Consider the following 11,121-nt stretch of genomic DNA (forward strand, 5'->3'; position numbering starts at 1 on the left):
ATAGTAGGGGCTCCGTTCATCTCTGCCCCTGGAGCGGAGCTCCTGAGCCTGCCTCGCGGCTTCGGAAGGTCTGGAAACACTCTGAGCGGGAGGCAGTGTCTTGTGTGCACACCCTTGCTGCGGAGCGACAGCGTTCACTAAAATCTCCAAGGAGTCGAAGACCCCCAAGGCTGAGACCCAGAGGCTTTTTAATTTGACTTTTCAATTGAGACTTGAACTCCTGCGAGGCAAGGGCCTGTCTTAGGCATCTTGATACCATCACAGCATCGGATGAGACCCTGCGTGTTGGACGCTCAGTGGAATGAATGAATGAATGAGTTAATGAATGACAAATGGTTTATTCCTTCAAGGAACTCAGAGCTCGGTAGAGGAGATATACAAAACATAAGTATAATCCAAGGCAGAAAATTCTAACAGTCAAAAGAAATGGAAAAATAAAGAGCTGCGGAAGCTCTGAGTAGCCGTGAATTTCTCTGGCACGGCCAGGGAGGGGACAGGCCGCTCAGTGGAGCTGGGACGACCTGGTGGGGCGAGGGAAGAGGGTCAGGAGATAGAAGGGGGAGAGAGCTGGGAAGTCATTTCAGGAAACACGGTGAAAAAAGGAATCACAAACTTTATAGAGACATGGACTTTTTTTTAACTGTGGTTTTGTCTTCAGGGCCTAATGGTTTTTCCTTTCTTTTCCCAGACGAGCTGTCTTGTTTGGCAAGAGGGAAGGATATGGTCAAGAAGGGGTGGGAACAAGGTTTGGAAAGAGAGGTTGGGCCAAATCCTGGGGGGCCTCGGATGCTAGTCCCCGCTAACCCAGCCCTGGGGGTGGAGCGGTTCCACCTGGGGAAAGACAGGGTGAGGGGGTGCCACCCCCCAGCAAGGGGAGCCGCTGCAGATGAGGGAGGCAGAGGCAGGTGGACGGAGGGAGCCGGGGACAGACGTGAGGGCAGGAGGGGCACTCGGGCATCTGGCAAGTGACTTCACGTGGAGGATGGTGAGGAAGACGCTGTCCTCAGAGAATCGTCTGACTTTCCCCAGCCCGAATTACTGGCCATTTTCTATATTCAAATAACCATAAATTTTAAAAGATTAAGTTGAACTCAGTTACAAGAATATATAAAGTGAGATTAAAAAAAAAAAAAGATGAGCAAGACTGAAATAAATACACAGAATAGGCACAAACTGGTGCTTTTTGCCTGGTCTCATTGGCGTTTGGTGACTGCTTCCTAAATGTCTGGTTTGCTCCCAGGCCTCAGCACCCTCGCCCTGCCGCCTCAGGCCTCTGTTTGCGAAGATTCTGCTTTGGAACCCCGTCCTCTCACTCTTCCTCAATAACCCCTTTCATCAAGAAGGAGGCAGCCTCCCACGCAATGACAGTGATGCTGACATGAGGCTGGAGTTTTCTAAAGTCTCCAGGCAAAAGTTCCCATTATTACAGATAACGCGGCACAGACCCAGACCTTCCAAGCCCGTTTTCCCCTCACGCCGTACGCGAAGCCCCATCAATGAGAAAATAATTACACCAGCCACAGCTCCTTCCAGTCCTGCTCTGTGGCCGCCCTGCTCTGAGCATGTCACGTGTATTCACTCATTTAATGCTACCACAGAATTACAGTAGCCTGCCATAGTCTATGAATACATGCTTTTTAAGAAATGCTGGAGGAATCGTTGTTGAATGCGGGGCACTTTGGGGGAGTAGGTAAGTAGCAGCTGTCTGTGGCCTGTCCTGCTCCCTGTACTCTAGGGCAGCCTGAAGTGACCAGCCCCTGGGGCCCCTCTGCCTTCACACGCCGATCTGAAAAATGGGCTTCCCAAGTGGAAATTAACATGGGCCCACAGACCCCCAACAAGAACACAAATTTAAAAAGTCTCAAAGGGAAGCATCAATGATTTACCTGTTTGAGGCAAGTACAATCCTCTCAAGACAGGAGGCACAGGTCTTTCAGGGGCCATGGAAGGAACGTGAATTTTAATGCAAGAGCGAAATACAGTAATGGAGAAAACCTCACTAGGACTGGAGAGATGTGGGTCTCAGCGCTGGGTCTGCCACCTTCTAGCCATGCGACTGCGAAATAAAGTCTACCTTCCAAGCTTCGGTGGGCCCATCACGTCAATGTGCATCGTCCTTACTTTATGTCCTTGACTTTGCTCCTTTGTTGCCTTCTCCTAAGCTTTCCATTGGTTGAACTTCTACTGATTCCTCAAAGCCCCATGGAAATGCCCTCCCGGAAGCCCCCAGGTGGAATTAGTCTCTCCTGCGCTTGGCGCATGGAGCACTTATTTGTCTCTCTCACTGGGGCTTATATATTTTGCTATCTTATATTTTATATATTCATTTAATCATTTAAGAAAAGTGTTGATTTACTTGACATAATCTCCTGAGCACCTAGTTCACGCCCAGGGCTGTGCTCGATGCTGGGAATAAAATGAATAAGAGATTGTTATGGGCTGAATCGTGTCCCTCCGAAAAGATGAATTGAAGCCCTAACCACAGGACCTCCAAACACGACCTTATTTAGAAATAGAGTCACTCCAGATGGAAGTAGTTAAGATGAGGTCGTGCTGGAGTAGGGTGGGCCCCAATGCGACATGGCTGGTGTCCTTATAAGAAGAGAAGAGACACAGAGGCACAGACACAAGGAACGAACGCCATGTGACAGCAGAGGCGGAGAATGGAGTCGTGCCGCCGCAGGCCCAGAACGCCCGGGGCTGCCGGAAGCTGAAAGAGGCAAGGGGAGATTCCCTCCTGGAAGCTTCAGAGAGAGCACAGCCCCATCAACGCCTTGATTTTGGACCTCCCAGCCTCCAGAACTGGGGCAGAACACATTTCTGTTGTTTCAAGCCACCCAGTTTGTGGTACTTTGTTATGGCAGCCCTAAGAAACTAATACAGAAATGTTCTCTGCTTTCAAGGAACAATACGTAAACAGATAATTACAAAACAGCATGAATGAGAGTGCTGTAATAAAAAGAAATCCTCTGTGGCAGATCACTCAGTCTTGGAGGAGGATCAGGAAAGGCTTCCCAGAGCGGGCATGGTTGGAGCTGGGTTTTGAAGGATGAGTAGGAGTTCTCCGGCAGAAAGAGTACTCTAGGCAGAAGGGACAGCAATACCACACGCATACCCTTTCGGTCTCTCCTGCTGGATTGTGTTCCCTGGTGGCCTTCACATAAGGTCCCACCCATGACAGATGCTCAGCACATATCTCTTAAACTTGCAGAAAAACTCTACTCCCTAGACAAGAAGAAGAGAACAGAGGACAGAGTGTGGGTGGCTGCCACCTGGAGACAGGAACAACTGAAATCGTCAGGCTCCCCAAACAGAGAGCAGATGGAGGGCGGCAGCAGAGGCCAGAGAAATGAGGCAACCCAAGCAGAGCTTTTTTCAAAAAAAAAAAAAGAAACAAAATTGGGTTGTTCTCTAGGGCTCCAGCTCAGCTGGGAAGGAAAGCAATTTATGGCCAAAGGAAGTAGGCTGACAGTAAACAAAAATACAGTGACCCCTGAGTTCCCACTGGATGGAAGATAGATGGTGCCGTCGTAAAAACGAGATTAATTTTAATAAGGGCTTTCACCAAGAAGCAGACCCTGGTGGCCGGAGGCCTGTCAGAGGCCCGATGACAGGCAGTGCTGCTGATGGATGAGGCTGACCCCGGCAAGCTGCAGACACGGGGAACAATCGGAAGCGTGGGACTGGCCCCTGGTTGTGGATCGGGCAACTGCTGTTTGTGCAGATTCTTTGTCATGATGGTCGGCGTCCCGGAGCTGGATGCCCACGGTCCGAATCTCTGAATTGTGGCTCATCCCCTGCTGAGGCAAGAGCCCCCTGTTCCCCCAGCTTGATGTGGCACTGTGCTTGCATGCCTCCGGTAACAAGAAGCTCACTACCTTTAAGGTAATGGGGCAGCACTCCATATGGGGTCACTCAGAAAATACCCTTTGTCTGTTTCCCTTGCTACAGGACTATTCTGCAAAGACTGTGATCACTCCTGATTCAAAGCAGCAGAATTCGATTTAATAAACACTGTCTGAGAACTCATTGTGCAACAAACTTATGAGAAAAAGGATGGTTAAGGACTGGTTCCCGCCTCCCAGAACTTTCAGAAGGGAAAACAGACAGTGCGCCGACCCCAACCACAGTCTGAGCCCTGATCCTGCATGGCAAACTGAGCCCTGAACCTAGTTGTAGATAAGCCCTAGGCCCAACTCAAACGAGGCCCAGACACGGTCTGAATGCTAACCCTTTTGTAGACTGAGTCCTGCTCCTGGTCACAGTTGGGCCCCAACTGTGACCCTTGACCTCACACACAGTGCCTGTGATTATGGGATGAGGGAGATGGCCAACGAGGATGTGTAAATGGCTCTGTGTGGCTGGACCAATGTCCAAATCCGTGATGCTCGAGACAGACATCTTTCAGACCCAGCCCCATGAGAGGTGCAGCCTTCGGAAGCACCCACGGACACACCCTCCACGAGCTCTTACAGCCAGTGTGTGTCCTGCCACAGCACCTGGTCACTGCGTCGCTGCTCCTGCGCATGCCCACCCCACTGATCTCTGCTCTCCTGGAGGACAGAGACTGTTGATTTGCTTGAGGCCCAGGCTGCTGTAATCGAGCCTTTCCTTCTGCCCCACTCCTGAGCACCTGCTGTGTGCTGGGTCCTGGTCTGGTCACAGGGACACAGAGATGAGCAGCCTATGGCCTGGCACAGACACCAGCAAGAGCCCCATTAGATCTTTGATCATTTACTTAATCACAAGCCAACGAGAGGGATCACCTTGCAGAGAAATGGTGCCCCACGGGGTTTACGAGCCGAACACCTGACAACCGAATAAAACCAGCCCTCACGACCTTCCAGCGCGCAACCCCCTGGCATCAGACAGCCCGATTTGTTGTCAGCCGTTTCCCCGATTATGTATCAATAGATGTCACACAGTCAAGTCCTGGCTCCCAAGAGAGTGTTTGAAAAGTCAAAGATGTTTGTCTAATGCAAACCGATGTCATGTCGGGAATTAGCTTGACTAATAGGCCTTTAATTAGATCCTTGTGAGGTCTGGGTCCCAAGCAGAGGCTTCCCAAAGTTTTCGTTTAGAAGATAAACTATCCCTTCCCCCACATCGCCCCATAAATCTCCCTTCCAGCATGCACTCGGAATGGAGGGCAAGGCACGGACCTGTTTCTCCTGCCAACTTGGAGAGCCTTGAGCCCAGTCACCCCAGAGCTGAGTGCCCAGCAGCACCCTTGCAGGCTGGGCCCCTCCCCGGAGGAGCTGGGGCTGGTGCCTGGCCCACGCCATCTGCCCGGATGGAAACTAGAGCTTCTCACCAGGGCCGGGACGGCATTTTCCCGAATGGCAACAGGAAATGTTCATTTTGTCAACCTGAATAACCTTTGCAGGGCCAATTTCAGAGCAAAGCGGGGAATACGATGTGGTCATCATCCAGGGCATTTCGCCTAGGGGAAGGAGCATGGAAACCCAGCAAAGCCCGCAGAATGAGGTCATCATGCCACCCAGGCAGGCAGGAGGGATTTCACACGAAATAATGTGCGGAGCCCACCGGGCACTGAGCAGGTGCGTCCACAGGATGATGTTGTGACTCATGCTGAGTCATTCCTCCACCTTGAACTTACTCAAGACACACTCGCGTCGGCGCGGCCTCCATCGGCTCCACTCCAAGTGTGCTTGGGGCCTGGTACCTGCCAGTCTCTGTTTGGCCACCAGTTTGTGACGAGTTTGCAGAAATTGAAAGAAAGCAATTAGAAACATTTATAAGTATCTGGCATTGCCGTGAAAAATTTTATTGTATTTCACAAAAGTATTACAGGTCAGCGAAAGATTGAACATAAAAAACAGTGTTTCACCGCAAATAGTTGGAGAGGTGGGGCATGGAAGCTTCTGAGGTGGGTCTTATCATTACCATTTTATACACGAGATACTCAGGCTGGGGGTGATTACTTTGCCCAAGTCCACGGGGTCGAGGTGGGACCAATCCAGGTCCACCTCACTCTAAAAGTTTATTACTCACAGCCACTCCATTCCAGGGACCAAGAGAGTCACATATCTGACCTCGATATGTTGTAATAATAGAAATTCACAGTAATCAGAGGAAAGGTCATGGGCATCTTGCCTCAGTTTTGCAATCAACTCACACAGTGAGTCGTTTCCTCTCTGAGGGCCTCAGTTTCCCCCTATGTACACTGAGGGAGGTGGCCCTCAATTATCTTGAAGGCTCCTTCTCGCTCTGACATCCTGAATCTAATCAGAGACTCTGTCAACAGAAAGGGGCCTTGAAATCGCATGCCAACCTCCCTGCCAAGACAACCTGGGATGGGGCTCCGGCAGCCCTCGCCACTCCCTGTGGGCCTGCAATCACGTAGCTGATTTCCAGGCTAGAATCTTCCTCCAAGGGCTTCTGCCATGAGTGCTGGGCAAGGTCCTGCTGTTGTCCTCAGCATGCTGACCCCATGGCTCTCGCCCTAGGGGATTATTCCCCAGAGATGGGCCTTGCCCTCAGTCTCAGATGCTCAACCTCAAGCCGAACCAGAGGCACTTTGCATCTTAAGAGGAAATCCCATCCATCCAGGACAGAGCTCGCCTCTGGTGCAAGAGAAAAAACGGACAGGCTGGAAGCCACTAGTGTCTTTCCTGGGGGAAGCTCTGAAACTCCCTTTTGTCGACAAACACCTGGGGATTCCATCCCTTAAGAGGCTAGAGACCCTAAAGGCTGCCATGGGCTTTCACGAGAGTCCCCTGGGTGCAGAGAGTCCCTAGCAGCTCCCCCAAGGCCTGTGCAGGTGGCGCTTCGTGAGGCTGCTCGGGCTTGTCTGGTGCAGCTGACCCCAAAGACTCCATCCATCCACCCACATCTAACTAGAGGAATGGGCTAGAGAGGAAACTGGCCCATCTGCATGGCATGTCACCCCCTCCACCTCCGCCTCCCAAACACTGGCTCGTCGCCACCTCTCTACGCTGTCTCTGCCACCATCGATCAGAAAGTGGAAACTCAGTCCCTCTCAATGTTGAATGGAATGATCAATTCCTATAGACTCAGGGGTTCCTGGAAATTTGGAAATACATAGAATTTCAGAGTAAGAGAATCAGAGAACCATACAGGAAACATTTCTTGAGCATATAGGAGGTGTCAAGCCCCGGGCTGGGCTCTGGAGACTTGCAAGTACAGGGCAGCCTAGAGTCAGAGAATCCTATAAATTTAGTGTCACGGGCTCCTGGGTGTTAGAACCCTTAAAAGCATCAAACAATGGAACCACAAGACGTTAGATAAATAAAATCTAGAATCACAGGACCTTGGAAACCCGGAACCTTAGGGTTCCACAGAAGCAACAGGGGTTGTTGGAAGTCTCCATCTCTCGTGTGCTGGTTCCACCAGGCTAGCCCAGCCCCACGGCAGGCAACCAAGTTCAGAGGAGGAACGAAGATTCCATGACCACGTCAGGGCGGTGGCAGCCAGGATATGTGCCAGGGAGAGGAAATGGGCCTGAAGAATGAGACTGGGGTAAACGCAGGGCTCCGTGAGGCATGAAGCTGGCTCTGAAAGGAAGACCAAGGCCTAAGAGGATAAGAAAAGCCCACCGCCGGGGACCTTGTGCACTGGGCCCGTTTCCCAGGCTCTGGGTGAAGCTGGGGCAGATCAGCCCGTTGCTGGCGGCTCTAATGGGAAGAGTTTGCTTGGACGGAGCTGGAAGCAACCTCCCCATCCGGTCCCGGTTCTGCCCTCTGCAAACGCCAGACTAATGGAGGAGGATTCACGGTTCTTTGTCCACATCGGCAAGGACACTTCTGGCGGGGACAAGTACATAAGCAAAGGCACAGAGGCTGGAGGCACAGGGCATGTTCACAGAAGGTGAGTATCTCAGTGTCAAGGGCATGGAAGGGCACTGAGAGAGATCATGCGAGAATGGGACTTTGGGATCAAATGGCTGAGGTGTCCCAGAGCTCGGGGCTGGACTCTGCACGTGTCTCCCACATCTCTGCATGGCACAGCCCATGGAGGAGCCAGAGGCACAGCGACTGCCAATTACCTGGTCCCCGACAGGGCGCTGGCGGGACCTCTTACTCTTCCAATGGCGGGTCTGCGGGATGCCCTTTGCCTGCCCCGGGGTGGCTCGATGAGGCCCTGGAGGAGCCATGTGGTGGGCTCAAGGTGTAATGTGCAGGCTTAAGTGTCTCTAAAACAACTAGTAAAAACCCTGACCAAATCCAAACCAGATGCCCCAGGGCGCACAGGGCTGAGAGCTGTCAGCACCTCTGCATTTTCACCTGCTCATGTGGGTTGCACCTGTAGGCGCAGGAACACGGGAGAGCTGCAGGCTGCCCACCAAGTCCAGCCCCACTGGCCTGCCCAGCGTGGAGGCCCTGAGAGGCCGGAGGGGTAAGGTGGCAGACCTCCCTGGGCACCCTGAGAGGCCTCTGATTATTCTCTCTGCCCTCCCAATTCCCAGTACAGGCCCTCAGGATGTACTGATGCCCCAACTATACTCCTCTGCTCTGAGAAGCTGGTCCAGATGCCTCTCCTCTCCAAGTCTGTTTCCCTGTAAGCCACACGGACACGTTAATAGTGACCTCCAAGCTGACTGCATAGCTCCTTCGCTCAGTTGGACAAATACTTATTGGGCATTGATTGTGGGTCAAGCATTGGATGAGGTACAGGGAAGACAGTGATGAACAAAACAGACCTTATCCTTGACTTCATCCAGTTTACAGTCCACAGAGGCAGACAGGCAAAACGAACCTCCACTCCATTAACATACACTTTACAAAGCTTTGAAAAGAAGATGCTAGGGGCAAAGAGAGCATACCACAGGAGAGGGGGTGAAGGAGGCCTCTCTAAAATAATCTTTAAGCTGAGACCTGAATGCTGAGTAAGAGTAAGCCAGAGGAACGGTTTGGGGTAGAGTACTCCATGCAGAAGAACAACATGTGCCAAGGCCCTGAGGCAGGGGAGTGCTGAACTCATTTCCTCCTTGTGCGCAGAGAGCAGAGAGAAAGGGGGAGTAGCACTGGGTGAGTCTGGGGAAGTAGGCAGAGAACAGACAAGGCAGGGCCCCATGGGCCAGGCAATGACCTGATATTTGAGTCTAGGGACGATGGGAAGCCCCCCAAAGTATTTTCAATGGGCCTCCACACGATTCTACACTTACAACTTTCAAGATGACTTCAGTGGGGAGTGGAGATCATGGGTGGAACTTCCTCACCCCTGCCCTGCAAGAACTTCCAGGATCTGAGGCCCCAGCAGTGAAGGGGTTGGCCATGGCCAGGGGCCAGGATCTACGCCGTTTCTTCCCCACCCCGGGCTGCCTCCAACAATTATAATGTACTCGCCACCATTCTTGACCTCATTTGATTCTTCCACACCTGGGCAAGGGAGGCCCTAGGACAGGGACTCTCAGTTTCCTGACCCAGTAAAGGACACCGAGGCCCAGAGAGCTGAGCAGGTTTACCACACATCATGCAGCAAGTGACCCAAAACTAGATCAGATGATTGCCAAGCACGAACACTGTGCCGAGATCCATGCACCGTAGGAATGGACAGCCTCGAAGATGGAGACGAATGTTGGGGTGGAGGAGGGAGATTTTAGAGGCTGGAGTGACCCTTGAGGAGGACAGGTCTGAGGCCCACGGTGCCAAACCAAAGGCCCCACACAGAAAGTCTGGGCATGATGTGGAATGAAATGGGGTGGCGTCTCTGGGGACACCATACCCACAAATGACCCCTGTGCAAACAACCATGAGGACCATGACAGTCTCAGGCCTTCCCAGGGGCCACACCCCATGGCACATCTGCTCCCGCTGCCCCCAACACGCCTGATGAGATTTAAAGGCAGCAGCTCTGCCCTGAGTCTGTGCAGCTCCTGGCACGACCGCCAACTCCTGCGACCATCATGGCCCGGACGGAGCCCCCAGCCCCTCCATCCCTTCTGGAGAGGTCTCTCCCAGCGAGGGCCACAGATCCCTCCTCAGTGGCGTCTGAGCCGCGGTGGCCCCGTGCTTCTCTAATGAGACCTCTGTTGGAGCAGCCTGGACTCAGCGCTTCCAACAGCCACGTCCCCTCGGGGCCACTCCCCGTCTCCTTGGGGCTGCAGCAGCCTGGCCTACTGACAGCACCCTCCGCCTGGAACGCCCCTCCCAGCTTCTTTCCTTGGTGCACCTCTGCCCAGAAGGCTCAGCTCAGCCATCTCCTTCCCATTGTCCAAAGCTCTGAGCAGCGTCTGAGCTCAGGATGAGGGAGCAGCCTCTCCTCCGGGGTCCTGCAGCCCCTGTCCTTCTCTTGCTTCTCCCTGTGGACCTGAGCCTCTTGAGGGCGGGATGTATGCCTCCCTTCTTTCCGTTTCCCAGAGACCCGCCCACAGTAGGAGGTCAGTCAATATCGATGTCTCCTCCCCTTCCTTTCTAGGAAGAGAGTCCAGCAAAGGGCCTTGGAGCATGAAAAAATTAGTTGAGAATTTGAATGGTGGTTGTTTAAATGTTTCAGTGTCTAACTGAATGAAGTTGCCTCGTCTGGCACGTCATTCGAGGCCCTCTCCAGGTCACTGCTGCCCCCCACGCTCACACTGCAGCCCAGAAAAGCACGGACCATTCCTTCCCCATCCCCGGGCCCACAGGCATCCAGCCTCCTCCACTCCTCCTTCTCTCCCTCTTGGCCAGTGGGGTTAGCTAAGTGCAGGTTGAACCTCATCCTTCACCAGGCACCCGGGCTGTGACATCACCACCCTAACCCTCACCTATGAAACAGCCTGCTAGGAACTAGGTCCTTGGAAAATCTCAGCTCCCCTTCCCGGCTCTCTCTCCCTGCATAAACCGCTTTCGCCTCCAAATCTGGAGTTCATCCCTCTGGCCCAGGAAGCCTGCTCTGACCTTGCCCACCTCCCATCTTCGCTGAACTTGAAGACCAGGTGGCCTCCGGCTCGCTCGAGTGCCCTGGGAAGCTGCGGGGAGGGATGGAGCCGCCCGCGCGCCTGGATGAAGGTGGAATCCCACAGTGGGGAGAGATTGTTTTTGGACGTGACACAAATGCTAAATGAAGAGCCCTCGGCCTTCCAAGCAATCTTTGCTTTGTGCTCCGAGGCCCAAAACTAACATTTTCATAATAATTTTCCAGTATCAAAGTGATAGT

The sequence above is a fragment of the Equus quagga genome, chromosome 5 (genome assembly GCF_021613505.1).
Source record: "Equus quagga isolate Etosha38 chromosome 5, UCLA_HA_Equagga_1.0, whole genome shotgun sequence".
Taxonomy (NCBI): Eukaryota; Metazoa; Chordata; class Mammalia; order Perissodactyla; family Equidae; genus Equus; species Equus quagga.